This window comes from Anomalospiza imberbis, chromosome 1 (genome assembly GCF_031753505.1).
Source record: "Anomalospiza imberbis isolate Cuckoo-Finch-1a 21T00152 chromosome 1, ASM3175350v1, whole genome shotgun sequence".
NCBI lineage: Eukaryota > Metazoa > Chordata > Aves > Passeriformes > Viduidae > Anomalospiza > Anomalospiza imberbis.
Window position 1 is genome coordinate 92409547 of NC_089681.1, and position 27318 is coordinate 92436864.

Genomic DNA, 27318 nt, shown 5'->3' on the forward strand with positions numbered 1-27318 from the left:
TGATTCTGAAGGAGAGCCTTAAAAGCTAAAATGTGCTGAGAGTTTTTAAAATGCTACCTTCAATTTTTATGTGCTGTTATGGGGCCAAATTTTAGGCAATGGGAACAAAGGAAGCCCTAGTTGGGTGTATTCCTATTCTTAATTGTAAACCATGAAAAATGAATCAAAGTGTGGAGAAAGCGTAAAGTCCATGTTACATACACAAAACCAATACAAGTGTCTTCTCACTAAAATGTTTTATCTTCACTTTTTTCTTTTATTTTGAGAATGATCATAGCATATAATGTGAATTGTATATGGAATTATCCTGTAATTGAGCTTTAACATCCCATGTGTAGATGAAAATATATGCATCTATTTTGCTGTAGTAGTTGCTCTTGGTCTGCAGCATTTCCTGTATGTAGAATGGGAAATATGCAGGCAAATTTAGCTCCTGTAAATGAAAAATACTCAGTTTTTAATGAGTGCTGTTTAGATTTTGTAATATTTTGTTCATTTGGGCATATCTGGGTTTATTGCACATTTTCTTAGCCTAAAAAACACCCCCCAAAAAACACAACCTTCAGAAACCCACCATGAATTCTTAGGTTCAGTTTCATAGATTTTTGTATTTTTGTCCTAGTAAGTTACTTTTTTGTGCAATAGTAGTTATTATGACATATCTTCTCTGTTCCAGGACTTCACGTCTCATTTGTTGGACATTTCTTAGAGAACTTCAGAGAGAGCTGAGAACATACTTGACTCTGATGCAGTGATATAGATACATACAAATATAAGCAAAATGAAGCTTGCAGTGCTTATGCTTCTGTATTTTACCGTGGTATTTATGTAACACTTCAGATTATTGTGCTAGCATTTCAGATATTTCAGTTTCTCCTCATCACTGCTATCCCTAAAATTGTTTCTGTAGACAGTGGTCCAGAAGCAGGAGATGCAATGGAGCTTTTTATGTAATCCCTATGGCAGGGATTGTCCAGATTAAGTCTCTACAGAGAAGGTGTTTGGCTTTCAGACCTCTGCTCATGTTCTCCTCTTGTCTGTAATGAAATACTCAAGTTTTACAGTTGATGTGCAGGAACTGTCCATGTAGGCATCTCTGATACTTCATGCTTGGTTTGTGATGTGCTGGTTCTGGCATGTTTTTGTCCACTTAAAAATAAATTATGCGATGGTTTTTTTTGTTTGTTTGTTTGCTTTTGGGTTTTTAAAAATATTTTTATCACAAAATGTAATTATCATGAATATTTTTGAGAAATCTGAGTTCATGGCCAAATTTATGTGACTTCATGTTAAAATTCCAGGTGCTTTGGATAGAATGTGCTGCTACAAGTAGGGGTGTCTATGCTGGGTTTGATATGTGCCTTCAATGACGTGACATTGGAGGATACATAGAAGTCATCCTTAGATGTGCAGAATTATTGTTGTGAACAAAGAAATTAAGTCTGTAGATTTTTTGGGGCAACTTTCAGTTCTGTGCATTGGTTGTCTGATGCTTCTCAAAGCTTTGCTTTGAAAATACAGAGACTGTATATATTGATTAAATATTTTATAGATTATGGATAAAACATTAAATATGGTTTACTGGATGTTTGTGCTTTATTGCTGTAAATTAACCTTATATTGATTTCTAAAACATAACTTATTTTAGTTATTTTTGCCTTTTCATTAGAAAAATTTTGGTTTAATAAAGAGAAAAGTTTGACACAACAGAACAAACTGACTGACATTTTTTGACCTAGCTACATGAGAAGTATTTTAAAAAGTACCATACAAATATAAAATGAGTGAATCAAGCTGCAGCTTATTGTTTAATGGACATGAGAGAGACTTTAGGTTTGCTGTCATTAAGCAGTTTCCTTAAATGGGGATGTGGTTTGGAATGGTTGTTTATAAATATGCAGATGTACTTAAGCCAAATAACTGTCAAGCATTTGCATGTTAATGAAGTGCTACTGCATTAAGCAGTGGACAGCCAGCTGGGACTGTGGAGATAGGGTTTATGCTGAGGATCTCAGGGAAACCGCCATGCCATGTAAACAGAAGGTATGGCTCCTATTGACTGGCAGAGAGCTTGTTCACTATTGACACTTATTTTCTTGTATTCTATCAGATGCGCAGTAAAACCAAGTCCTTGCTCTCCCCAACCCTCCTGGTTTTTTCACTAACGTAAATCAATTTTGAGGACAGAAGTGAATACCCTTCTTTCTCAGATAGACAGTAGAACTCCTAAGGGAATAATTACAAGTCTAATTCAGCTCTTTTAATGACATCAGCCCAATGATACTTGGATTCAAAGTCCCGGATGAGTTCCTGAGCTTTTTAACTATAAGCTTCTAGGCTGAAGTAGTATGACTTTTAAATTTTGTTTTCATTGGAAGATCAAAGAAATGACTGCAGCATTAATTAACTGTGTGTATTTTGTTCGTGTAGCCCACTGAAGAAAGATTGTGTATTTAATAACATTAATTTGCTGGGTGAGATAAGGAAAGAAAAGAAGGCTGGTGTGTTGGGCCTATCAGAAGAATTGTCTGTAGGGCTGACAAAAGCTTCTAGAAGTTGGTCCTCCATGTATATATTTTCTAGAAAATTTTTCTGTCAGATCTAGTGTGATAATCCTGACATGAGCTTTTCTAATGGGCTGGATTGCAGATGGATTACTTGGGGTGACTGTTTGTTTTATCGTGTGCAGATTTTAAGCACATGAAGATTTTTATTTTTTGTACAAAAGTTAAAAATATATTGTTGGGAATGTAGAGGGGAATTACATGTTTCTATATTATTTTCTTTTTGGTAATGTAATAGCATCCATAACTTTCCCTTATGCAAGAATACAATGGGAGACTGGTGGGGCCATTTGTACGATTAAAAGCTGTACTGCTTTGATCAAGGCAAGGCAGGCCAGCCATCCCTTACACCCATTCTTTGACAACTCACTATATTGTCCTTAAGCTTTTTCTGGAGATGGGTGCAACACTTGCTTGCTCCAGGTGTGGGACATCTCTACTGGTCTCTATGATTTTTCAAAGCCACGAGAAAGTAGACCACTACAACTGCAACCTCTTCTATCAGGACCCTTGGGTGCAGCCCATCTCCGATGTCCTCACAGCTGCTGAGTTGCAGACTGCTTCTGCTAGACTGAGGTGTAGAGCATGACTTGAATGCACACTATCAGAAAACGTTCTTGGTTTCCTCTTAGTTTCTGTTTCCTTGTACTGTAAGGGAAGAGAACCTCTTTGCCAGCGCATAGGAAGATGGTGCTATTTGTTCTGCTTTGCTCAGAAATAGGACAAGGAGTCATGCAAAGCAGCTGCTGCACACTGGAGAGAGAGAGCCATGATATGTCACCGAGGAGGAGAAATACTGGAGGAAATGTGCTCCCTTCTACAAGTCCTTTTGTAATGTAAAGGGATTAATTAAAAGAAGTCGTAGACCTTTGCCTGCTGGTTGGAGGCAGCACACCTGTGGCCAGCTCCAGGGGGAGCTGGCTCTGGTTGCCTGTTGGCTGCTGGCGGCCACTCTGATTCTGTTTCTGTGGGAACAAATGTTGGATCAGCAAATGGGATGTATGTGAGAACAATAACACACAAATATTGATTTACTGGCTACCCGAGCTATTTCTGTGGTTGCAGGCTGTCTGCCTTCAGCCTCATGCCTAATGCTGCATGTGAGGCACAGCGTCCCTGCTCTGCTGCCTTATCTTTACCTAAGGAGTGTTTTAACACATGGCATGTGAGAAAGTGCATCCGTGGAGTGGTTGTGTGGTCAGCCAGAGCTTAGTTCGACCTATTTCTTCCACTACCACTGGTGCCAAGTGGACTCCACTGCCCCTGAGTCTGACATCTCCCAAAGGAGCGAGGAGCAGACAACAAAACAGAACTGGGATGCGGTTATCTTGTAATTTTCCACCCCCTGTACCTCCCTCCCTTCCTTCCTTCCTTCCCTCCCTCCTTCCTTGCCTCCTTCCCTCCCTCCTCCCTTCCCTTCCCTTCCCTTCCCTTCCCTTCCCTTCCCTTCCCTTCCCTTCCCTTCCCTTCCCTTCCCTTCCCTTCCCTTCCCTTCCCTTCCCTTCCCTTCCCTTCCCTTCCCTTCCCTTCCCTTCCCTTCCCTTCCCTTCCCTTCCCTTCCCTTCCCTTCCCTTCCCTTCCCTTCCCTTCCCTTCCCTTCCCTTCCCTTCCCTTCCCTTCCCTTCCCTTCCCTTCCCTTCCCTTCCCTTCCCTTCCCTTCCCTTCCCTCCTGTGCAAAAAGTTAATTTCAGCCTGTCTCACTTGGAGCAAAAGGGGGTGAAAACCCATTATGATAATAAAATTTTGTTCTGTGTAATTTTAGATGTCAGTCTGAAAATCTGATGATTTGGGATCGTGTTCAAGCATAACTCCAGGCCTACAACAGAGTGGAAATTGTGCTTAAAAATTCTGACTTTACTGTTCCATGAATGAAGATTTAAATTTTATTACTGTCTAGATAACCAGATACCAGAATTGTTGGTTTTGATTTTACTACACAAGATGCTAATTGACAACCAGATTCCTTGTAATTGACCCCTTACTATGTTTTATGGTTTTTTTAAACCTACACAGGTTTTTGTTTTGTATATCCCTAGACACTTCTTCATTTTCTGTTTTAATTACATTTTGAATAGAAAGGAATTATAACTTTCCTGGGCAAAGGGTTAAAATAGAGTTTGCACCTGAAAAAAGTGAATTTAATGCTATGCCCATCAGGAAGCAGTAGGATAAAAATCCCAGAATGCCTGACAACTGTCTGTCTGACAATGCCTGACTGTATTCTGTTGCCCTCACTTTCCTATTGGGAAACCTTTCCAGGGCTCAGTGAGCTTCAGAGAGTGATGCTTGTTTGCCGAATCTTTCCTTCTGCTCCTCCTTCTCTTTCCTTTTTATTAATAAATTACTTATTAATTACCCCCTGGATTCTAAGGCTGTTAAATACAGCTCATCAAACTTTGACTTTATGCTAGAGAAGCTTTTGGCTTCTTCAATTTGTCCAGCTTCAAATTGCTCCCATTCTCCAATCCTGCAGCTGGCTATTGATGTGGTGTAGGAAAACCCCGAAAGAGCAACCTTTCCTTGAGAGCACAACAACAACAACACAGAAGCAGCAGGTGTCATGGGGACCTTTGGGCTGTTTCCACAAGCTGGAAGGGTTGCTTCTGCAGTTTGGGATTCCTCTGTGGGCTTGGTACCTGCTCGTGTTGCCCTCCAGCTTTTGCAACACTGTTTTACTGCAGTGTGCTGCTGAAATTATTCCAGATGGTGGAACTTTTTTCCTGTGGGGTTTTTTTTTAAGGTTGCTGGTCACTACTGAGACAGCCAGCAGACCTGTCTTATACTGAACATCTCCTTGAAATATTGGAGTTCTTGTGATTGTTTCAGTTGTCTGATTTATTTAAAAACCTCTGCTATGTGTCAAAACTAAAGGAATCTTTTTTTCTCCTCAACACTGATAGTTCCTGGCAATAGTTAGCAGGACATAAACCCATTAAAAACCCCCAATTAGTTCTTAACCAATGTTTATACAATAGCTCAATATAAGTAATGTTTAAACATTAGCATAAAGCAAAACAGTGCTATTTTCTTTTTGACAAATTTGTGTATGCTGTGGAAACCACAGGATTTGTGGGAGGAGGAGAATGCCTTGGAGAAGAATCCAGCATTAACTGGCTATTGGTTACTGAGATGGTACACAAACCTTGGCGTCAGGCTGGCTTTGTTTGTTGCTCCAGGAGTTGTGGGCTGCTGAATGTTTTTGTAAGGAACATTTTCTCAGTTGCATGCTTGCCTAGAGGTGGTCTCCTCTACCACAAGCACCTTATTCTTGCCAGTCATCCCTTCATGCTCAGCGTGCTGGTGTAAGCTGAAGCAAGAAAACATATCCACAGACCGCAGCATGCTGAATCTTATCAGCAGTGGCCAGCAAACAAGCTCAAATCAGCCCTAATTTGTAAAAATCTCACCAAGCTAGGACTAGGTTCCTCAGGAGACAAGTTGCCTCTTTCTCACTAGCCAAAATGATGAGATAGACTGGGGGCTGCTGTCCTGCATCGATTGAATGTGCTGATGCCCTGACACCCTTTGCAGACATCAGATGTATTTAGTATTTAGGGCATGCCTCCATACTGCTCTGTTTATCCTGAGCCTCCTGGAAACCATATGTCTGTGATTCATAGGGCATTAAGCCTGGGCTAATCAGCTATGTTGACAGGCAGGGTATATTTTATTGGGCTTAATGCAACCTTAATGTTGTTGTGCTGTTTCCAGAATACTTTGTATGGATGTGCCCATGATCAGAGGAGCTTAAAGTGACTTGGAATTTGTCCCTGTCCAGTTCAAACTGCATGACCTTTAAAGCGACTGTGAAGCAACATCTCTTCCTTTTTCCTCTGTGCCACAAAGGCCAATCCAGGACAAGGAGGTTTTGAAGGGACACAAGAAAAACAGAGCCAAAGTAAACACCAGCAAGGAAAGAGGAGAGGAGAGGAGAGGAGAGGAGAGGAGAGGAGAGGAGAGGAGAGGAGAGGAGAGGAGAGGAGAGGAGAGGAGAGGAGAGGAGAGGAGAGGAGAGGAGAGGAGAGGAGAGGAGAGGAGAGGAGAGGAGAGGAGAGGAGAGGAGAGGAGAGGAGAGGAGGAAACAGAAATAGTAGTAGAAATCTGTCAGGTAGAGAGAAGGCCCTTTTTGACATACTCTATTTCTTATAACACTTAGCATACATTTAGTTAAACCAGTAAAAAGAAAGCCATTCTGACCCCATGAGATGTTATGTTTGCATTTACAGTCTCTTCCTTCTGGGAAGATTATATTCAGCATTTGAGCTAAGGCAAACTGGAATTGTTTTGTAGGAACTGTGTATTTTAACAAAGGTGTTTTTTGAACTCTGGAACATCTTTCTATTTGTTCTCAATTAGGTATTAAAAAATAAAGGAAAAAGGCAGTGTGAGCATGCTGTACAGAGTTGCCTAGATGACTGACCCTCCCTATTTGGCCGGGTAGTTTCTGAGAGCATGTTGAACACATGCTCTGGTACTGTTTGAAGGCCCCATGAGAGGGAGAAACTGATTGAAAGCTCTCAGTTATGCTGAAGTGGGTGGCCAAAGTGCTTGAATTAAACAGCTGCTGAACCTGCTGAACTTTGTTGTTTATAAATTATTTTGCAAGCCATCTGGAACAAGAATACCACAGTTTACAAAAGCTGTAACTAAGGTTTTCAGGTTGCGCAGCAAGTGTGAAATATTATTAAGTGATTATCAGATTTTAAAGGCTTTTCTGAGTGGCTTAAAGAGAGACTCTTAGGTAAGAGAGGTTTTAACTGAAACACATTGCTGGCTTTTCTTTCCTCATGGTGTGTTTATCTAAGTTATATTTGGGTCTCCTATTAAGTCCTTAATAATACCCAAGAATCCTACTGTGACTGAGTCGAGGAAAAATACCCATTAGATAAGAGGTTTGTTTGCTTCATGGGTAGCAGGTTGTACTGCTGTCCCTGACAAAATATTCTTCAGAAAACCATCCCCATGTGTAGGGCTGATGTCAAATGTGAGATTATTTATGTTTCAGGTGGAATGAAGCTACTTGATACATCTGCCCATTTCCCAAATCTTGCTGAAGCAGCCCAGTGACTCCTGTAAAGTGGGACAAGATTTCCACCTAGCCAACAGAAGCAAAAGGTGCTCCTACAACAGCTGTGCAAGTTTACTATGTAATTTTTGTTCCTAATATCTGTTCCAGTTGTCAATCCATGCTTTCTACCTGACCAATATCTATAAGACTTTCAGTTCTCCCTGAACTGAAGGTGGTTCATTCCACCTGAAACATAAATAATCTCACATTTGACATCAGTCCTACACATGGGGATGGTTTTCTGAGGAATATTTTGTCAGGGACAGCAGTACAACCTGCTACCCATGAAGCAAACAAACCTCTTATCTAATGGGTATTTTTCCTCGACTCAGTCACAGTAGGATTCTTGGGTATTGTTATGGACTTATTAGGAGGAACAAAAATTATACAATAAACTCACACAGTTGTTGTAGGAGCACCTTTTGCTTCTGTTGGCTAGGTGGAAATCTTACGTGCTTGTTAATGTGAAGGAGGTGGCTATCATTGAAAAGAAGCAATAAAGAAGGTTTTCTGGTCAATTGTTTTATAATGCTGAACAGGCAGTTTCCTAATATGACTATATATCTCATTTTTTTGCACTAGGTACAGGGAATTAGATATAATTTGCCTTGTCTTGTGCTGACCACTTGAAATGCAGTCTCAAATTATGATGCAGTTGCTTGTATTAATGGTATTTGTACTTCGTGTGTGTGACAACTTCAATATGATTTGTTGCAGCTTGAATATATTAACAGCCTATGGAAGGGTTGCTAAAATACAGCTACTTTTCAGACTTGAGTTTCTACTTTCCTCTGAAAACTCACATTTGTGTGCAGAGCTTTATGTTATGCATGAGGTGCTAAGGAGAAGATGGGAACCTTAAACCCAGAACTGTTAAAATCAGTGAAACCTGAGTTTCCGAGAGCAGATGCTGATTGACACGTGAGTTCTGACTGCTGTTTTGTCCCCTCACTTGGGGACCTAGAAAACAGGGTGGGTGTGTGTGTGTGTACTTACTAGCCTCTTTGCTCATCTTTTCCCCAGATGAGTGTAATTTTCAAGTGTTCAGTGCTGCGGAGCTTGTTCTGCAGACTTCTGCTCCATTGGGATGCTAAGTAGGTCTCCCTTGTGCATACCCTGCTGCTTATTTTCACAAAATCTATGGGAACTTACTGGCTTTGAGACTCTGGGTCCTTTATTAAATATGTCTGAATTTAGTCAACAGGTTCAAAAATTGCTGGAAATATGGGTGGGTAGACTACCTGTGTCCATGTGTGCCCACAGGTAATGAACAGCTACGCTTTGCATGCGTAGGAACACATGTACCAAGTACTGCATATGATTATTTTTACTCTGTACAGCTGATGACATTCCACCAGGTCTGAAAATTAAATCCCACTTTAAGAAATAATTGATTTGCCTTTTTTTTTTCCCAGGCATGTTGTTTATTTATTTTTCTTCTCTCCAATCCATCTCTATAAGTGGTATAAGAGAAATGCTGACACACTCTTGCCTCTGCTATCACCAGTGGGTGATACTCTAAAAGTATCTAATGATTTTAATGAATTTTGTGGCTGAAAGTTGGACACTGAAGCTTATTTAAAAGCATTCAACAGTGAAAAAAGAATAGGCCTTTATTGATATCCAGTCAAAAGTGAAGACTTAGCTGCAATTATTTACAAATCAATTAATGGACCTTTCCTCTAACACCCTATCAGTCAAAGACTGGCTAAGAGCAGGAGAGAGTATTGATAAGAATACACCATGAAACAAAATCAATTGGTTTTTGTCATTCTGACAGAAGTGAGCTCTACACGTGGATTAACCCAGAATGCAACAGGAAAATGTCCACAGGCTGGAAGATAACCTAATTTTGTAAAATCAAGGTTGTCATAAGAATCTTTCATAATTCATGGTGAGATTAGAATTTATCTAGCAGCCTGGTGGTAAAAATCAAAACAGCTTCTAGTGCAGCATTGCAAACACTTCAAAGCTTGGTTGGCTTCCCCATATCTGGAATCTGTCCTTAATGTCAGCTAATTTAAAGAAAGTAGATACAGGGTATGAGCTTTGAGATCATACTTTTATGAATGAGATTATATGCTTATGGTTGTAGTTGGCAGTTACAGTATGCACTCCTTAGGAAGTACTGGTGCATGTGTATTTCTGGTGCTGTAGGATAATTGCCAATATTTTTTCTATCACCTTTTGAAAGTCTCTTTTAAATTAATATATTATTGTGGACAAAAATTTTGTTTATATTTTTTGTCTGAATATGAAGCTGTGATGGTATTTGGATCATAATCCTGGCTCTAGTATGATTCTACAAAACAACAACAAAAAAACCACCTTAATATTTCCACAAAATGATCTTTAAAAAAAGTCTGAAATATTTTTGTAATTATCAGCAGAACACTAAGATAGCATTGGGGTGATTTAATTAAATGACAAAACTTAAGACTATCAGTTTTAGCGAATCCTAGTTCTTTCTGTGATCACACAATGTGAAATTCTCAAGAAATTTTCAGTCTTGTATCTTGATTTCTTTGGTTTGCACTCATCTCAGTAAGAGCAATGGTCTGACTTCTGCCTCCAGCTGTGTAGTACATATTTTACAGCCTTATGATTAGCATAACTTTATTCCATTCAAGCATTCCTCATCAGTGTGCACCAGTTTCCTCTCCCCACAGTGGGCCTTCCCCAAGCTGCTTTTGGGAAATCCTAAGGAAATACAACTCTATGCACATGCTGCTGCTTCTCTCTGTCCCTCCAACATGTTTATTGTTCCTAGCTGTAATGTGTTTTTCTCCATTTCTGCAAGTTATTTTACCAATCATCCAATAAACAAGAAGTAGAGCTTCTTGTTTATTCAATTCAATTTTCAACCTAAGATAATTCTGAAGATTGCACGTCCTCTGAGATTTAATGCAACAACTCTTCCTCACCAGACAGTGCAAATAGGCACTGGTGAATACAAGGGCAGGAATACCTGAGAATCATTTAAATAAACAGCAGACCAAGCCTTAAAGCAAAATCCAAACAAAATATATTAATCAAAATGATTTATCAGTAATGTTTTGTGACCAACACCAAAGGTCAGTGCAGTAACCTTTCAGTAATGCATCGTGCAGTCATGCAAAAGACCTGGTTTCTGTTCCCAGGCTTGGTCTGAACAAACTTGTGTGCTTTGTTTAATCTCTACTGGGAGAAAGCTTTGCATTGCTCATTGATTTCAAGGGTGACCGTACGGATGGAAGTATGTGCCCATTTGGTCCTGAAATGGGACGATGATGCTTGAGAGAACAAGTTTTAGGGACTTTCAAGTGCTAGAAATATGCAACGAATGTTAGAAAGAAAGATAGGGAACTCTAGCTTTTAAAACAGTTTAACATTGTAAACCCTCAAGAAGGTAAAAGTGTCTGTAGTGAGTCTGACAACTCCGTGCTGAACACACAGGATTCCCAAGAATCCTGCAGTGCTCAGAGGCATTTTGTGCCAAAAGAGATGCTTAAGTTTCCAAGTTAAAAAGAAAGGAATTTTCAGTGAAAATAATAAATACACTTAAAGAAGAAAAGTTAGGGGAGCAGTTGTTGCCCTGGTAACCATAATTCTGATATTAATTACAATGGCAGTTGTTTTTAGCTGCTGACCTCTTAATGTTTCTCTCTGCTTATTATTTGCAGTGGTAATTTAAAAATTCTGTTATCTTTGTTTCTTCATTATTCCATATTTATATATCTTCGGTAGTTTTGTCCCCACCCTCTCTATGTTGTTCAAAGGCAATCTTTTTCCCTTCTTTTCCATGCATGTTCATGTCACCTCAAGCAGGGCAGACTGAAAGGGGCAGAGGAGGAATCATTGAACTGAAGTCGACACCCTAGAATAAATTATAATAAATGTCTGGTCTGCCAGACACAGAACTCCTCATTTAAACTTATTATACTTCTTATGTATCAAAATCACACAATGATATAGACAAGTAGGAGCGTGAGAAAAATAAAATGACTGTTGTTTCCAGCTCGTTTGATGCAAACTATTTTTTCAATATCAAAAGAACTCTACCTATGGTTTCTGACATATGTCATAACCTTGACACTGGTTAAGAAGTATGCTAGCCTTAGTTGGAATTGTGAGATGCTTTCTGTTCTTTCTCCTTAGGAGTTAGCTCATGGTCATGACACACCCATTTAAAAGCTTTTTACAGTGTTTCCTGGGCAAGCACCAATTGTCTTATTGGAAAATTTGACTTTGGTTGAAAAGAAGGTGAGTACAGGAAAAGGAGATGAAAGTACAAAATTAGCTTCAAATCACTGCCTGCCACCATCTTGAACTATATTTTTTTCACTTACTTTTTGAAGAGGAACAGTTGGAAATTGCACAGCATCAGTAATCTGCAGTGACTATTTTGTGTAGTAGAATTTTCCTTGGAGGTATACACATTCTAGGAGATTTACTTCTTGCAGCTTAAAAACATGTTATTCTTCAAATACATAATTCTCTTTTGCCTCTTGCTTCATGGTAAATATTGTGGGAAAAAAAAACCCTTATGCCTCTGTAAAAAAGTTCTTTCGAAGTATGATTTCAAGTGTTTCTACTTATATACTGCTCCTCTGTTTTCTGCGATTTCTAAAGCACAAATCAGGGGAAAGATGCCCTCACTAGCTACTTTAGATATTAGATGTAGGTGTTATTTCTTTCGTGGCAAAGGTAGGTCAGATTATCTAGCACCCTGTCCACTTTCATCTTAAAAAACTCCAGCAATATGGACTCTGCCCTGAAGAGACTGTGCCAGTGAATAATTCTTCTTGCTGTAAAAAGCTAATTTCTTACATTCAGGAGCAAAACACTGGTAGCTGATGTTGAAATTGTGTTTTGAGAAGAGGGGATTGCGAGAGCTTTGTTTGTGTAAGAGTGACGGAGAGGAATTCCAGTGGAAGCAGATTAACGTGTTTGAGCAAAATTTTATTGAGGGCTTTTTTTTGTTTTGTGTTTTGTTTTGTGATTTTTTTTGCATCTGATTTTGGGGTTTTTTTGTGAAAATAAAAAATCTGAAGATCACTTCTAAAGCTACCTTTGTTGTTTCCGAAATTGTTGGACTGAGAATGTTTTGCCTTGGCTTCACTCAATGTGAAATTAATCCTTAATTTTCAACCCCCAAAGTAATGCATAGTTGGACATCAAAAATATGTGTATATGGGACATGTTTTGATTTACCTTAAATCTGTATCCTTCTCATGCATCAAGCTAAGCAGGCTAATAATATCACAGCACATAATGACAATGTCAAACCCAGATGACCAGAAGCTTCTCTGTAACTCAAAGAAATACAGTTGACATCTGCAAGAAGACATCTTCGTTTGTAATCATTATTCTCCCTGGCATTTCACTCAAATTACTAAGAGAGTGTAAAACTTCCAAACAAACTCTAAAATGCTTCTCTGTCAACATCCATACTATTCCCTATCTGAGCACCTAATTAAAATATTTTGATATCCAAATTTGCAGATGAAATCAACATTTGGGGGGATTGGACAAGATAATCTCCAGAGGTCCCTTTCAACCCTAACAATTCTGTGACTTTTTAATTTCTGTTTATTGCTGATGCAAAGGATACAGAATGGTTGGTTACTGGGAATCCAGACACTGGTATTGATCACTTTAATTTGCTGTTCATGCAGCAGGCCATGACAGACTTCAAGTTTTGTAGGTTTACATCTGTGCTTTCTCAAACCCCTTGGTTTCTCAAGATCATTAAGCACTTTTGTAACCAATGGTAACTCACATTTCACTCTTAGGAGATCCAGCATCTTACTTCAACAGCCCAGGGAAGAAATATCACTGGCAGCATGTCAGAAAATCAAGATATAAACTTGCAACTTAAATACCATACAAGTGCAAACTGATATTGGGTGATGGTAACACCTTATCTTTTCTAATAAATGAAATAAGGAGGAAAAATACTAACTATTAGACAGCTTAAAAATAAAAGAAACTCACATGATTAAGCATAGCTAGTATTTTGTGAAATCTCTGTGAAATTCTATTATGTTTAACATCTCAAAATCCACTTAAGAACAAAGTCTGATGTAAGAATAACTTCAACACAAAAGCAACCCATTTTTTCCATATTAAAAAGTTCTCTAATCCTGCATGCATTCTATACAATTTTGCTGTTAGTGATAGAAAAAATGTTTTCTTTACCTGAAATCCCTTTGGACAATGTTAGCTCTAGATCTTATCTTCATCTTGGCTGCTCAACTCAGCTCTGTAAGAGAGACATTAATATAGATGTGGAAGATGGGAATAGAGCATAGGTTTCTGAAGAAAAAAAAGAACAAAAATACCCTTTGAGGAAAAACAAAAAGACTAGAAACTGAAGACGAAGTATAAAGTAACCAGGGATTATGGAAGAGTGAAGGAATAAAGGAAAGGTAAAAAATTACCTTGAAAAGTTCAGGTAAAATATACCACAGGCGGCCTGTCATTTGGGGTCAGAGGAGTGTTTCAGTAGCTTATAGATGGACTGATAGGCAATCTTATAAACTTTGATAACTCAAAAAGTGGAATTGAATGAAGAAACTTAGATATTAATATTTGAGTTCAGGAAAATGTTAGAAGCTTAAAACAGCTTAAAGATTACAGATCCTCAGACTTGCTGAGATGTATATAAGCTTCACAGAGTTTGTATAGCAATCCTAATTGTTTATTTATTTTTGGCTTAAACTTTAGGGAGCAACCCCGTCAAGCAAGGGCTCTTACTGCTGCTCATCATAGCCTTGAAGGGGGAAAAGGAGGCTGGCAGATCTCTGTGTGGTAAGTGCAGTGGTGATATTTGTTATGTAGGATAATTCCATTTTGTTGCACTGTCAAAATACAAAAAGGCAAATGTGACAAAATTTATCTACAACTGTGCAATGTGTTTTCACCCCACAGGACAGATAAGAACAGGTGGAAGGCTGTGAATGTTAAAATAATAGGAGGAGGAGAGGAGCCAGCTCAGCGCTAGTGCCTGTAACTGTGGCTGTGGCTGTAAAAATAAATTAGTGTGGCGTGAGTTAATTATAAATTCAGTGTTGGTTACTGCCTCAGTACGTGTTTTTGACCTATGGTTAATCTGAAGTAGTGCAGGGGATTTCCCATGTGCCAGAAGCGCCTATCAGGGAAATTCCCAAGAGCGCCTGCTGGCCTGCGAATTCATGAGCTTCTCTGCCTTGTGCATGTGCTCTTATCATAGCAGAGAGAAAAATCAGCCTGGCATTTGAATATTGTACATGAATTGAATGGGCAGATACGTTTCAAATTATGTTTTACAACACAGCTCTGCTGTGACTGCACCATTTAGGGTTTTTTTTTGTTTTTTTTTTTAAATTGTGAATCAACACTAAATTTCAAATGCAAAATAGGCTTAAATAAGGCTGGTTGTTGTGTATTTGGCTGTCAAAAACTGGTTAAGCTAGCTAGCTTTGGTCTAGCTCTTATTTTGTGCCCAGAAGTAACTTCGTAGACATAAATTAAAGCATACCAATACCTGTTTGATCTGAGACTGAAGTAGGCAATTAGATATCTTTGGAAAAAATAGTCTGTAACTATTTCCTGGAGTAGAGGAATGAAAGAGAGAGGGTTTTGAAAGTTAGCAGTTGCTGTTTTATTTTATACTAGGGGATGACAGCAGTACAAGCCATTTTAGGCTCAATCCCTGCATTCAGAAAATTGATTCACATTGTAAACTCGGCCTGCACTGTGTTCATGATCACAAGACCTCTTGTTTTATCCCTGGACAAGTAGATCATGTTGGCTCATGACTTCCAGAGGTTTTTGTCCATTCTGACAGTTTATCTAGGGATTCCTAGGGGTGAATAAAGATACCACTGGCAGTGTGATCTTGTTATCTAAAGCTAATTGAAAGGTCTTAAATACAACCATAATAAGTTTTTTTGACAAATGTCATTATTTAAATATAAAGGCATGAAGGAATAAATTTTCAAAGCATTGCCTGGAGGATTGGCAATATTTCTTTCTTTGTAGTGAGAAGAGCAGTGCATTTTAGACTTTGTCCTGTATTTGAAAGAGCCCAGTAGATGAGATCTGAGGGCCTTTGAGTTTAGAAAACTTTGTTTTGGGAGGTCCAGGTTGAACTTTAAAAGCTGTGTATCGCCCTCAAAGCCTGGCCTGCATATTCAGTTTCTCTGTCATTTCAAAGTAAGAAGAACATTTTTTTGCTTGCAGGCTTTTCATTAATGTTGAAGAGAAATCACGAGAACAATCAGCTCTCATGATGGTTTGAATTTCTTTTGGTAACAATTCATGTAAATAGGTGTGCATATGCAAGCTAGACATAGCTTTAGGGCTGCTGTTAAATTGTCAGTGTATATGCCAGTTGCATTAAAATTGGACAGCTCTGACTTATGTGCAGCATTGTTAGTTGTAGGAGTAGCATTTAGAAATACTACTTTTTCTGGAAGTAAAGTGGGTTGACTGTGAGTTGGGATTTGGGGTGGGGGGAGTTGTGGAAGTCATAAAACCAAAACTCTTTATTTCTTATGAACTGTTATCAGTGCAGGATTGCTTAATCGTTAGATTAATATCCAAACAACTAAGCAATGTCTTTTAGCACTTGTGTTAGCCTCTCTTCGAAGCAGGTGTGCCATGGAAGTCTTTCAGATACAAAATCACAAACTGGCTTGGTTTGTAAGGCCCCTTAAAGATCATATAGACTCTCTTGTCATGAGCAGGGGCACCTTTCACTAGACCAGGTTGTGTCCTTGAACACTTTCATGGATGGGGCATCTACAACTTCTCTGGGCAACCTGTGTCAATGCTTCACCACTCTCTGAATAAAGAAGTTCTTTCTAATATCTAATAGAAACCTACTCTCTGCATCAGTGAGCTCTCTTGGTGTGCCCTTGACTGATTAGGAGTGATGCTTGCTACTGCCTCTTTTCGTTTGGTTTAAAGCAGAGCTACTGGAATGCAGGTCCTCTCTATTTGAGAAGTTAGAAATCCAAAATAAGCTGAGCCCCATTTACCTGAACATAGGGGACCACAGTAAAGTAGAGAATATTTCTTCACCCAACACACTAAGAGCAAGGGATACCTGCAAATTGTTAAATGGATCATGGGCTTCCCATGTGAGCACAGTGCACACAGAACAAGGAGAAGGCGCTGTTGGAATGAGGCAGTGAAAAACAATGTGGATTGCACAAAATACATGTGTTTAAGCAGCACTCAGGGTCATTTGTCCCTGTTTACCAGGGTGATCTTTACAGTAAAGGTGTAAATTTCATAGAATTTTAAGAAAATTTCCTGCTCACATTTATGCACTTAAGGTAGAGTGTGTGGAATTATATGGGCCAGTAATAAGCACCTAAGACCTAATCTGGGTAGGGGAAACAGACCCAAAGGAGCAGGCTGGGAGGGAAGTGGAAAGTCAGTATTGTTCTTTGAGGCTTCTTAAAAGGTGTGGATAGGAGGATTTTAAGAAAATATGAATCTAAAAAGGTGCTTTAACTGTGCTTTCAAATGCATAATGTCTATGTACTTACATGCTGAAAATCTGTGGTGCAGAGAATCAGGGCAAAAGTGATGTTGAAATCCTTGGGAATAAACAAATAAAAGACTGTCTAGGTGAGTCCTGTGTTTAAATCAGAGGTTGTTTATTGCAAGGTTGTATCCTCAAAGCAGCTGTTCACAATTGCTTGTTGTACCAGTTCTGCAAGATTTTCTGAAAGAAAAATCAAGATACGAAGCTTGTTGTTTGCTTGCCAAGGTTTTATTTCACACAGGAGTCCTGCATCTTTGCACCCTGTTCTGGGAGCCTTTTGCTTTGAGGAGTTCTCTTTTTCTCTCTTGATCAGGAATAAATCCCATTCAAGCCCAAAATTAACGGGAAAGATATCTTTCCTTCATTTTTCTTTTCCTTTCAGATGCTGGGACTTAGGGGGAAGGGAGAAGTGCTAGAAATTGCGAGATGTTAAGAGCAGGCTTTAGAGCACGTTTAGCTATGATCGTTCTTATACACGCATGCATGTCTATCCTTTTATTAGCAGCCCTCCATGAAACATGGAGATTAGCACTAGTCATGTGGAAGTGTTTAAAAATTCAAGCAGTGACAATAGGAAGTGTCAGACAGTAATGGAATAAGTATGACAAAATTACAAAGACAGCAGCTATTCATTAATAAATTAGAACCTCACAGGGTTTTTTAAAACTGAAGGTGTCTATCTTGGAAAATATATCTTTCTGGATGCAACTTTATAATTACCCTTTCACCCTGTTTGGTGGGAAAAAATTAATCCCTTTTTAATCATAGACCATATAATGTGTTAATACTCCCCACTGCAATTCAGAAGTAAATTTAGTATGAAGAACTGCAGGCACAGCAACTTGACAGGTGGGGACCTGTGATGAGTAACCCTGGACATGGAGCTGTGAGGATGGGGTGAGGAAAAGGGCGTAGAGTAAACTGGGCTCATAGTGCCTTTATGACGCTCTCTGCTTACCCAAAACAGTAGTGTCACACTTGGGGTAGCCAAAACATGACATAAGAAAGGATGTGTTACAGCTGGGTAATTTGGTGGTGTAACCAGGAGGTTTGGGGTGGTGTTTTCTTGATGCTCAGTCCAGCACCTCAGTGCACAGGGCTCTGCATGGGATTCCCTGGCACGGGGCTGTGACTCAGGGTTTGGCAGGGGACAGGCTCACCTCCCCCTCCTTCTCAGGCCACTGCACACAGAACACCACCCAGATCTCTGCATTCATGTTTTCAATTTAAAAGCATTCAGGGCCACCCAATGCTTTGAGTGAGCAGCTGTGGTGGCAGGTCTCACACTGGCCAGAATGGAGCATGTTCTCAGTTACCTACATTAAATATGGGTGGCCCTGGGTCTCTTGGGGAAGTGCTTCCTTGCTATCTGGAGGTGGCACCTATTGTCTGCTCTTTGAGCTCTGCTGCTTGAAATGCTTTTCTTCTGCTTCCTCTGTCGGCAGATTTGTGTGTGCTCAATTGAATTGAGAAACCTCACATGGGAGAAAACCTTTTGAATCTGTTTCTCTGGTATAGAGGGACCAGTTTAATGAGAAACACTTCTCTTTAAAAGGATTTTATTAATAAGGTCCCTTGTTCCTTTCTCCATTCCCTGCCCCTTTTGTTCCCTCCTCTTTCCCAGCTGAGGACTATAGGTGACTCTTGGATGTAATATATACTTTCTGATCAGCCCTCTGAAGGCTAAGTCCCCTGTTCTTTCATACAAGAATGCCATTTCTTCTTTTTTTTTTTTTTTTTTTTAATGAACTGAGCTTATTAACCTGCCTTTCACTTTGTGTAAACTGTAATTAAAACATGAAGAATTTGACTCGCGGTGTGCCCTTCTGGATCTGTTGTGGGGTCTGCCTTAGCAACATATATCAAAAACACTGAAACATTGATTTTTATTTTTTTAAAGAAACACTCAGGTAATTTCACAGAGGGCAAGCAGAGCCATTGAATGAGGAACTCAGGAATGCCTTCTACCCTGGGAAAGATTTGAACAGCCATGGCAGCTAACTGTGGTAGGAAATGCAAATAATTAGTTCAGATCACAGTCAGCTCTAGCAAAGTCTTCACATTCCTGGTCTCCAAATACCCATTTTATGTTTTAAAATTTCTTCCCCTCCTTTCTGTGAAAATTGATAAAAAATGTAGAGGGAAGTGACATCCTTTGTGACCCTAACTGAAACATTACTAGGGTAAAGTGAAGGTAGTTCTGTGTAACCCATGAAGACAAATGTGGTGGGAGCCCAAGTTGGCTGCTGGAGTTTAGAAATCTGAGGTAGCAAACTTGTAAATAATAATTTACCAGCAGTATTTGCAGGAGGCTTTACTTATGTGGTGTGTTTTGTTTTGGTTTGGGTTTTTTGTGTGTTTGTTTTGTTGTTCTTTTGTTTGTTTGGGGTTATTTTGCAGTTGTTTTCCTAATTTATTTTTAAATTTCAAGCTATCTTTCAGTTATGATATGACTCAGCTTTTATTTTCTTGGTACTAACTTTCTAGCCATTTTCTGTGAAGCAAAATACTGAAAGCAGAATATCTGTGTATTATATTGCTGAATCCTCCTCCAATGCAAATAAGCAGCTGAGAGAACACCACAATTTTTAAGCAAGCTTGATTGTTGATAGCTGTGTCTGTCATACAGACAGCTCAAAAGATGACAATTTGCACTCTTTTAATTTAGTTATTCAGATGTGTGGTTGGGGTTTCCCCCCCCCCCTTTTTTTTTTTTTTTTTTTTTTTTGTTGTGGTTGTTGTTGTTGTTGTTGACCTATCTGATTATCTCTGCTTCTTCCTTCGCATATTGCATTGCCCAGAGCTGCTTTTTGCAACCCAGAATTCCTATACTGAAAGGTCAGACCTAGTGTATGTGCCATTGTAATCTCCCTATTTTCCTGCTTTTAATCACCCCATCATCGAGGTTTTAAAAGCAAGAGTGATGTTTTGCAGATGAGAGAGTGGAGAGAGTGGAAAAGAAGACACATATGATATGCAGCCTCCTGAGTGGGCTGTCCAAAGATGCAAAGTGTGAATTCGTTCACTTAGAGGGTCAGAGTTAGAGGAGGGCTGAGTGGGTGCTGATTTCTCATCATTGTCCTTTGGTCTTTGCTCCACTCCATGGCTGAGGGTGTTGTGAGCCTCATTTGCTTTGAAATGCAAAGTTTAAAGTGAGAAGATGTCTTCCTTCTCTAGCAGAATGAACGTGGCCTTTCCTGATGTCTGTGTCTTCCCAGGTGTAGCCAAAGTGAGTCTGGAGAGCAGCTCTGGACCAGCCTGTCATTTCAGTTGAGCTGTGTCTTTACACTCAAATAGCCTCTGGTATGTGCCTTAATTAATTAAATCATATAATGTGTGCAAAAGAACCTCCTCCTCTTTCCTTGGATAGTGGCTTGCTCAGCTGATTTCTCATTTAAAAGTCCCAGAAAGACTGATTCTTTTGATGCTATTCTCTCTCTTTCCCTTGTGCAGGGTAAGCCAGCTTCATTATAAAGGCAGCATAGCTGGGCAATTTCTTCACTGTGGGTAAATAGCGGGACCTTTGAGCCGAGCCATTCCAGATGACCTAGGATGAATTGGGCTGCATTCCTAGCAAGGGCACCCCTTTTCCTAAACAGAAGAAAATCCGCCTCTTAAGCACTCCCACTTATAACTTGGGGGCAGATGTTTTGCAGTGTTGGTTTTTGCCGTGCTGAAAATATAGCATAAGGTTAGCAAAATATTTAAACTGTAGCATAGTCACAGGCTGAGTGCACAGGGTTTACTTAAGGGAGGAGAGTGCTATTTATGGAAGGCATGTGGTTTACTTCCTTCCCCCTGAAGTAGGAATGTTTCTCTGGGGTTTGGCATGCTCTTCTATATATGTGAAAGAAGGAGACCAAGATTTTTGGGAACTTTCAATATATTCATGTCCACTTTCTCACACCAGGTGTGAGAACTTTCTGATTGTTTTGTGCATTCTTTTTTTGCCTGCTAGGTTTTCAGCAGTATTTTTAATCTTTTACAATCAAACTGTGCAATTTTCTCCCCTTTATAGTAGTGGTATATTGATAATCTGAATTAAGTGCAAATTATGGGATCCAATTAGGAGCAAAATGAGAAAAAGATATTACAGCTCTCACAAATGCTTCATTATACTAAACTGCCAATTTTTAAATTAATTTCACTGAGTTTAAAGTGAAATGTTTAAAGGAAATGTGAATAGCTGGAAAGGTTGCCATGCTTCTTAAAAAAAGATTATATGATGATATGAGATACTTGGTTGTCATTGTGTCAATTATGGCTCGTCAGGCAACATTAGTCTTTGATGTCTGGCATTTGTGGAAGACAATTATATGAGAGAGCTAAAAAGACCTGAAAAGTATGTTTGTTACTTGGCAGGGTTGAGTAAGATATTCAGCTCTCGAAAAAGGTTTTTACAGTCCAATATTGTCAAGGCAGGAAAATATTTTTATGACTTGAGAAAATGGATGAATTAATTTCCTAATCCTGGGGAATGATTGACCCAGGAGAGGCCAGCCAAAAAATGGGACTTTGAGAATAGCAACTTGATGTACCCTGAATTTAGGAAGCTGTGATTTTCCCCAAGGTATGCCTTAAGCCTCTTGGCAGGAGGGAGACAGGAAGGTGGTGGAGCTGAGGGATGTCCTGTGCAATGTGGGTTTTCTGCCCCTCCATGAGCTTAGGAAATATTTAGTTATCAAATGCTACACCCATGCTAGAGGTTTGAAACACTTAGATTTTTGTTCAAACCATTAAGCTCTTTCATCTAATGAAAATCACTTTATTTTGAAATGGAAAACATTAAACCGAACAATAACTATTTTTTTTCCTAATGACTTTTTTGATCCAAGAGCTTTCAGAGTGCTTAGCCTTGTAACTTCAGATTTATTTTTTTTTAATTGCTTTTCAAAATCACAGGATGTTTCTGTGGTGAACATACATCTGTGCTGGCTTTGGCTGAGCTTTGGAAATAGGTCAGGAATTAAAGCTCTGGTTTTGTGGTTCTGAGGAAAGCCCTTAAGAAACTCTTTCAGACATAAGAGGGTAAAGAGGGGTCACTGGAAGTACTGTTTGACCATATATAGATGGCATGGTCTCTCCTGTCTGCAAGCATGTACAACTACATGCAGCCACATCTATGTATGAGCTGCTGAAAATGGTGCTCCTCAATGCCTGCTTAGGACAGATTGCTGCAGGAAAAAAAAGAGGCAGTCATGGGAAAACATTAGGAGAAACACTTTTCCTTCATGTGATGGTCGTGGCTTCTCAGTACATGCCTTAAACTTAGCTGTATGTCCTAAGCTTAGTCTATTGTTTTGTGTACCTCTGTGAAAAAACCAGCTCCGTGGGCAGCGTGCATTTGGTGCGCAGTGTCATTACCATGGAAAGTGGCACCAAAACTCATTCCCACATTGTGCCTGGCTGGCGATGGATGGAGGTCAGGACTGGCTACTGACGGATGGAGGTCAGCTCTGGCATCTGCACTCTGCTGCCCTGGGGTCTTTTGCAAGCCCTCCTGAAAGGGAGGTAGTGGGAAGAGGGATGGTGTCTCACAGAAGGAAGAGATAAAAAATAGTTCAGGAAGCAGAAATGGCCAATGAGGTGTGAAAAATCAGCCATTTTGTCCTGCTCTCAGATAGTACTCTCTTGCTATAGTTTGTTAATTTTGGAGTCTGTTTTGATTTCAGAGTAGCAGTAGAAATGAAAAGCTGCTGCAGCATTAGTGAGAGGTGCTTGAGTAATTTCTTATTCCCTTGGCCTGGGTCTCAGCAGGGCAGCACAGAAGAGCACTGGGCGAGTGAGGCGTGCACTGAATGAGCAGTGTGTGAAGCACAGAGGTGGAGAACCTGGCACAGGGACTAAACCTGGACATGATTTTTGTAAGGTTTCCTGAAACATTAAAGAAAAGAAAAGTTCAAAGCCTGAGGCAAAAAAAAAGAAAAAAATGTTAAAGTGAGCCGAAATAAAATCCAACCTTTGAGGTAAATGGAATTCCCCTATATTTGTCTTTCCCTACCTGCTAGGAATGTTATGGCAGGATTACCAAATGTGAGGCTTTTTCTTTTCAACATTACTGAAGGGAAAAAAATGGATGAGAGGGGAGGTGATTTGGTTTGTTTTCTTCAAGACATTTTTCCTTTCCTTTGGCATAAGCAACTTCTTCCATCACTCCTTTAGTCTACTATATTTGTTAGACCCCTCTTCCCCTTCCAGAGCCCCTGTGTGTGCTGAGGATGCAGCGCAGCTGGGGGAGTCTCCTATCCCCTTTAATACTGCCTGCAGATGAAGGAGGCAAATCACATTTTTAGCTGCTGTAAAGAGGTCTGATTTCTTTGTTGTGGACACTGCTGAGTGTGTTTTACTGGCAAAAGGTTAGCGCATGGCTAAGGGGTTAGAAACCTGAGCATGATAGGAACCAGCTTTAAAGGTTCTTCTCCCTCTTTGTGCCTTCTGCTCTTTTTCCTGGAGTTGTTAATTAACCCAAACTAGCTGGTATAGGTAAGATGAACATATTAACAATATCTTTGCTACATATTTGTTTCTACTGTTTTCCAAGCAACCTGTGGGGCCTGTGGGCTACATGCCATTCTGCCAAAATATTTTAAGCATTAAGACATTTCTTTGGGAGTTGGTATTTATCTGAAAATACATGCACTTAATCTCCAAGTGTGGTAAATTTATTTTTATCTTTGGTTACATAAAAATAATTTCAAATCTGAGAACCTGCCTTGCATAAATGTGCAATAACACAATAACACACTTAGACTTGGCCCCTGAGGGAGGCTGGCTGTAGGCAGGTGGTTGTTTAACAACTTGTCAAGGGGAAATTGAGTGCCAGTGCAAAGTGAAGCCTTGAACTGGCTGGGGAACTGCACTGTGGCTGCTGTTTCCCTTCTGTGTGTTTCCTGCAGCAACTCTGCTCCATGTCTCTTCCTGTGGGGAACATAGTAGATGGAGGCAGAAAGGGGAGAAGTGAAGCCTGTGCTGCTAATGCTGTTCCTCAGGAGGCTTTTTGCTTGGTCAATTTGAAGTCAGGAATGATGTGTTTGTCTCACAAACTGGGGTCCTTTGTGGCTTCAATTCAAATCCTCATTTCTTTAATAAACCAGGTGCTTGTAACCTCTGCATCTCAGCACCCTCTGATGCTGCTCATTGGGGTGCAGCACATGCACATCTCGAGCTGTGGTCTCTTTGCTGTACCTCTTCATATCTCCTCTGCTTGCCCTCAGCTGTGCCACTAATGACAATGTGAGTGTGATGACAGTTCTTCAGCATTCCTGATTGTGCATGTGTATGGAAGCGCACCTCAATTCTCCATCCTCTATGATCCCAGGCAGCAGAGAAATGAAACCATTGAGCTGCAATACTGTATGGGTCCACCTCCAGCACAGTCAAGCTGTGTGTGGCTTATTCTCACATATGTATGTAATTGCTAACTGAGTCTTCATGAGGTGGTGCCGTGAAAATGGGTTGCTGTAATTTTCTCTTTGATTAATCTCCTCTCTAGTTTAAAAGAAGTCTTCCTTTGAGGGAGGTTTTTCTTAATTTATTTTGTTAGTGGATGCTTTTTTTGAATTATAAACTTACTTCTCTGTACAGAGCTTAGAGAAAAGAAATGGACTGACAAAAACCTAAATATTCCTGCTAAACCTGAGTTGGACAATGCTCAAGTTTAAAAAAGTAAAGAAGTAAAAAAAAAAATCAGAAAGTCAATTTTTTTTCTGGTCTTTTCTTGCAGATTTTAAAATGCTTCTGCTAAGAGGAATGACCACAGTAGTGTATGAAGCTATGGAAAAAACAGCTGAATCTTTTTATATGTTGATGTTGTTATAATATCTAGTCGCCTCTTTTGAAAACATAAATCAGGGGAATGTGTGCATTGAAGTTCAGAAATAAATACCTGGAGTTTGTGTAGCATTAAAGTATTCCGAATATATAAATATTACCTTGATAGATATGCTTTGTTCTTTAAATGAATTGATGAAATTTGGCATGCTTCTTAAAGAGGCCTTTCGCCAGTCTTTTCCCATATTCTTAGCTCATGCCTTTGCATAATGATGTGATCCATGGTGGGCAGGAATAATTCAGCCTAACGATGAATAATGGTAGCATTTGTGGTCAACTGGTCATGACATTCTCATTTGAGCATTTCTCTTTGGGAACTGCATCTTCGAGTCATGAGACTTGCAGTAATGTCAAATGAGAGAGCAGCACAGAATCAGGTTGGATGAGGGAGAAAGGGGACACTTGTTTTCCAGGGTCCACTGTGGTGGAGGACAGAATTAAAGGGAAAAAAAAAAGCCTTGCTTGTTATGCTGGTAGCTTTACAATCCTCTCTTTGTAATACTTCCTCCCCTCCCAACTACTTCTGTACTTCTGTGTTTAAATCAACGTATGTCTACAGTTTTGTGCACAAGACCCACTGGAATCTCAGTGAGGGAAGAACAACCTGTAGGAAAGGAGGTAGTGGGAGTAGAGGAGGACAGGGAAAGCACCAAGTTAGGAGGAATTTATTGGTAGCCTAAAATAAGCAAATGCAGAAAAAAGCAGATGATTTTTAAACATGCTGGAATCGGACATTCTACTCCAGACTTGGATCCTCCTGGGCAGAGGAAGGGGAATGCATTGGTAAATCTGGGGATCGGGTTTAAATGGAGACATGATGTAAACACTGTCATGCCAGAATCACCTACTTCCATCATGCCTCATCTGTGTCATTTTTAAATCCTGAGTATTAGGTATATATGAAGGTTAATTACACAGAGATATATTATTCATTGATAAGTAGAGAGGGATGTGTGAAAAATGCAGAATTCCCCACAACAATTAAAATAAGCACTCGTGGTAGCTGTGTATAAAAATAGTCTGGACACTATAGCTTTGATTAAAGTTGGGTTTGAAGTACTGTGATTGTGCTGATTAGATGTGTAGGATGTATCTGATTTCTGTTGAAGCAAAAAAAATGTATTTACAGGAAGATAAATAAATGAGAATGCAGTATCTGTGATTCAGGGAGAAGAATTATTAATGTTCTGATGACTTTTGCAAACTGAAAGTCCTGGAAGTTGGTTGTGGTCTAAGAAAACCACAAGTGCTTAGGCTTGGTTTAAATCAAATCTCAGAATTTGTTTGAATGTATGAGTAGGAATCCAAATATTGTGGTGAGAGAAGAGCTGACACTCTTTCCATCCTTTAGATATCATTTACAGGACACTGGAGACAGTGGAAGAACCAGAAAGCTACTCTGCTCTTCCATAGTGTAAACTACTGCTGAAAATCATAAAGAAGAAGAAAAAAACCTTAATTTGTAGTTCTGAATAAAGTGACATTAAGAGAACATATGCTTCCTTGTCACATGTTTCTTAAGAGATTCTGAGACTGTATCCAAAGCAGCTCCATCTTCAAGGGGGAATAAAGAAAATCATGTCAAATCTGATAGTCTTCTGATGTGTTCCATTAGTTGTGGATTTCTACAAGGATTCTTCAAACACAAAATTAATTATTACAAACAGCAATGGCTGTTTGTAATTTGTGGCATTACTCAAGATGCCACAAATAAGGTAATGGAAGTATGTCACAGTGGTAGAGTTTGTGCTGAAATCTAACTATTCTACAGCAGCTGAAAGGGTTGTAGATAACCTTGTTCATCAGAGGTATATAAAAAATGATTTGTAACAGCGGCTCCAGTATTTGGCCTATGGTTTTCAGAGAAGTTTGGAAAAGTATTTTCACATAGAATGTGTCCAAATTTTTTTAACTATCCTCTGCATTTTATTTGTCATGTAAAATTTGTAACTAGAGACTACAAACCAACTGCCCATCCAAAGTAAGCAGCAATGTTAGCTGGAGGAGAAGAAACAAAAACCAGATTAAACTGCTAGAATATTTTCTTTCATTTGAATGACAATGCTTTATAAGAGTCCCAGCTGAAAGTGAGGGCTTATGTAGCTTGATTCAATGCAAAAGCAGTGCAGAGTGTATGGAGAGGACACAGAGAAGTACACACAGTAACTATTTGACCTGAGAAATTTGTATAAAGAGTTGTGGGGAAAAGGAGAAGGAATAAAGGTGTTAAGTTGATTCTGTTACAATTAAAATAAAAGTACATGAAGTTTTGCTTTAATTCCTCTAATTTTGCTTTTTATTTGAGAATGATGTGAGAAGCTTGATTTTAATCTGGA

At 39.4% G+C, this 27318-nt stretch overlaps 1 long non-coding RNA gene across 5 annotated transcripts in view; it reads left to right on the forward strand.

The window, feature by feature from the left end:
* The window catches only part of LOC137479599 (uncharacterized), a 191040-nt gene extending 164376 nt beyond the window's left edge, over positions 1-26664 (forward strand). For 4 of the 5 annotated variants that reach the window (XR_011002392.1, XR_011002394.1, XR_011002387.1 and 1 more), the window contains one exon: positions 677-1015. This is a non-coding gene — a long non-coding RNA (uncharacterized lncRNA). Of the gene's footprint in view, positions 1-676; positions 1016-26333 lie in introns of those variants that run through there. The other variant, XR_011002390.1, reaches the window with a different exon arrangement.
* Positions 26665-27318: the final 654 nt, after the last annotated feature.